Raw genomic sequence first — 4251 nt, 5'->3', positions numbered from 1 at the left:
TGGAAAAGAAAACTATGGATAGAGGTGTGAACTTGTAAAGTGGTGAATTAATCGACTGCTTAACCCCTTCTTTGAAGAATGCACTTGGTATTTATAGAGCTTCCATGGTGAAAGGCGGTTTCACTCTCATGGTTGTACAGATGGGATAGCTTTAATTCCTGACTGATGCACCGAATAATTGTCACCGATAAAGCTGAATGTACTTCGTGACCGTTATCTGCTGTCAACTTAATTTGGATCCGACTATCATCAGTTTTCTGTCCCATCACTCTTAATTATCCTTTCACCCTTATGCGCCCACCATGTTACACTAACCAAGTTGCGGTGATTCTTCTTGGGCGAATGTTTGCGAGCACGATCAACGCAAAGTCTTGCGATGAAGTTGCGCTTGACCAGTGAATTCCTTTGATCGCCATCTTTGCATTGTATTAACGCATATTCTGCATGAAAATGTAAAGATCAACTGTTCTAATGCATTGGACACATGCGACCGCAATATTATAAAATTTATGCTTAATGGACGCAATTTAACATATTTCATCAACTCAATCCAACATTGTTTAATAACTTAGTACTATGATAACGTGCATTTCTGCTCATTATCACACCCCAAAATTTAAACAATGTTTGTCCTCAAGCATAAGCTAAAGATTCCTTTAGCAAGTCAACCACAAAGTTCTTTTCCTAGATTTCTTAAGAATACTTCATTCAAATCCTATATGCCAGAATTTCCTTAAGTCTTATTCAAGTCTTTTCCTAAAATATTTCGAAGACTTAGGGATTGCAAGCTTAACTTTCAAAAGAACATTACTAAATTCCGGAACATCGCATGATTTATTTCAAAAAGAAAATTTTCCACCGGGGTGTCAAATAATTTATCCTTGCACAAAAATTTTCTTCATTGCTATTTTTTTCTGACCTTGCACTGATCCGAGTGCCTTACCTTCGTTTTGGCTTGCCCCCACGAGTGTCATGCGGACATCCAATTACGAGCAATGCACTCTTTCTCAGACTGAACTCATACCTATTTGGTAGAGGAGTTGCGGTCATTAATTTATGCATTGATTCCGATGACTTACTTTTGTTTTGGCTTGCCCCCACGTGTGTCATGCAGACATCCAACTATGGGTAAGTGCCTTTCACAACTTAACTCTTATCAACATGGGTTTCCCATTGCATTGACAGTGGAGTTGTTATTCTCATTTTTTTTTTTTTTTTGAGAAAGAAGCAAGGTTGGAAACAAATACCCCACCCCCAAATTTAAAATGGGCCAATGTCTTCATTGCCAAAAGAAATTAAAATAAGTCATGTGATGGTCATAGAATGCATTGTAAAGAGAATTTGAAAGAAAGCTAGCGAACCCCTAACTTCTAGAAATATTTCATGAGGTGACTATCCTAAGATTAAGTTGACTCCGATATATACGAAAGAGATAGAAGCATATTTTTCATCATTGAAATCATCGGCAAAGAAACAGAATGCAGTGAACTACTAAATTTATCTACTTGGCAAATGATTGCGGTGATCAAAGAGGATGTGGCGATAAAATTTTTGAAAAGTGAAATGCAATGTGATAACACAAAATTTGAAATAAAGATAAGGACGAGTACACCCCCAAATTTTGCATTCTCGCCCGCATTGTATATTGATGCATCTATCCTTGCAGTGATCTTTGCTTCTGTGGATTGCGGTAATGGAATGAGATCATTTGCTTCTTTGTAATCCTATGCCTTAATCCTTGGAAACAGACAAAGAGAGGGCCAAATGATTTTAAAACAAAACACAATTTTTTTTTTTTTTTTTTTTTTTTTTATAGAAAGGAAGAAGTTATAAGAATGAGTAAGATGCAGATAGCTTGAATAGAAAGGAAGAAGTCATGATTTCAAATGGCATTGTACAATCCGGCGCAATTAGTATGGGCGCGGTAATTAGTGCATCTTTTAAAACTCTAAATGCGTTGAGGAAATTATTGTCAAACTCAAACTTTCTGTTCGCCTGTAGCAATGCACTTAATGGTCGTGCAATCTTAGACAGGTCTTTAACGAATCGTCTATAGAATCCAGCATACCCCAAGAAGCTTCGCACAACCTTTACGCTAGTTGGTGGTGGAAGTTTTTCAATTGCTTCAATCTTTGCTTTGTCCACCTCTAACCCTTCCTGGGAGACTTTGTGTCCTAAAACTATACCCTCTTTCACCATGAAGTGACATTTTTCCCAGTTGAGCACCAAGTTCATCTCTTCCCATCTCTTTAGAATTTTCTCCAAATTGGCCAGGTAGACTTCATACGTGTTCCCATAAATGGAGAAGTCATCCATAAATATTTCCACTGAGTCCTCGAGATAATTTGAAAAGATTGCCATCATGCACCTTTGGAACATGCTCGGTGCATTGCAGAGGCCAAATGGCATGCGGCAAAAAGAAAATGTCCCATATGGGCAGATGAATGTGGTCTTGTCTTTGTCTTCAGGAGCTATCATGATTTGATTGTATCCAGCATATCCATCCAAAAAGCAATAAAAATCGTTCCCTGCTAATCTGCCTAGCATTTGATCGATGAATGGCAGAGGGAAGTGATCTTTCTTTGTGGCCGCATTCAACTTGCGGTAATCCATGCATATGTGCCATCCAGTGATGGTCCTTTGCAGTATTTATTCATTGTTCTCATTTGCGACTACCGTCATTCCTCCCTTCTTCGGCACGCATTGCACAGGGCTGATCCATGTGCTATCTGCAATTGGATAGATAATGCTCGCATCCAGCCACTTGATAATCTCCTTTTTTATGACTTCTTTCATCGTAGGGTTAAGCCTGCGTTGATTTTTAATAGTTGCTTTGTGGTCGTCCTCAAGACGAATGTGGTGCATGCAGTACGTGGGGCTAATTCCTCTTATGTCAGCGAGCGTCCAGCAAATTGCTCGCACATGTTTCTTGAGAATGCTCATCAACGTATTCTCTTGATCTTCGTTGAGCGCAGAGGAAATTATCACTGGCAGCTTCTCATTCTGCCCCAGAAATGCGTACTTCAAAAGTGTTGGTAAGGTCTTTAGTTTAAGTGTTGGTGGTTCCACAAGGGAAGGTTGCATTGTTTTTCTTTCTTCTTTTGGCTCTTCTTCTTGCGTTGCGATCATTCCTTCTTCTTTGTTTTTTTTTTTTTTGCTACGATTGCATTGCAGGAAGCTACGGATGCGTTGGCATCCTCTTCTTCACACTTTTCATCAGACTTTTCTTCTTCAATCAAATTCAGGTCATCGTCAGAATCTTGTAGGTCTTCCTCATCTGGGAATTTCATGGAACGAATTATATTAAATTTGAGCTTCTGTCCATTTATACTCAAAGTGATTTCTCCCTTGTGCACATCAATTTGAGCACGACCCGTTGATAGGAAAGGTCGCCCCAAAATGATAGGTACATCCTTGTCGGCCTCATAATCTAGGATGATGAAGTCGGCTGGTAAAATAAATTTATCAATTGTGATCAGTACATCCTTCACCTTACCTTCTGGATGAACCAGAGATCTATCAGCCAATTGGAGAGTCACTGATGTGGGCATAAGTTGCCTCACATTTCATTGTCTAAAAATTGACAGCAACATCAAATTTATGCTGGCCCATAGGGCTTGCCCAATATAGAGTCCTCCTATGGAGCAAGGAATAGTGAAGCTCCCACGATCGCTCATCTTCGGTGGGATTATGGATTTGAAACTTTGCGTTAATGCCACCGTGGCAAATTTTCTAGTGCCTCTCTTCTTAGTTACCATGTCCTTCAGAATCTTGGCATAGGCAGACATTCACTGAAAGGAATATTAATATGTAATTTTTTTAACATAGACAGGAAGCGTTGGTATTGTACCTCTTTGTTTTTCTTCTTCCTTAGTCTCTGTGGGAAGGGTGGTAACTAAAATTTCACGGTTCCAGTTTCATTTGACTTTGAGCTTGACGCAACCTCACATTCTACTGCTTTATTTTCTCTTTCCTCTTGCGTTACAGCAATCTTAGGCTCAGTTGCGATGGAAGTTGATCTATTCTGCTTCTTATTTTCTCCCTCCACAATCTTTCCACTGTGCAATGTCACAACCTGACATTGCTTCTTACCTGATCCCCCTGGGTTTCGTGGAAGCTCGATTGAACTTGGCAATGCCCCTTGTGGTCTACTTTTTAGCTCATTCACAATCTGGCCCATTTGCAATTCGAGGTTGCAGATGGACGTAACCTGACTTTGAAGCACTGTCTCGTTTTTCTCTATATATTGCT

Source organism: Benincasa hispida, unplaced genomic scaffold (assembly GCF_009727055.1).
Source record: "Benincasa hispida cultivar B227 unplaced genomic scaffold, ASM972705v1 Contig189, whole genome shotgun sequence".
Lineage (NCBI taxonomy): Eukaryota > Viridiplantae > Streptophyta > Magnoliopsida > Cucurbitales > Cucurbitaceae > Benincasa > Benincasa hispida.
This window is presented reverse-complemented; position numbering follows the sequence as displayed.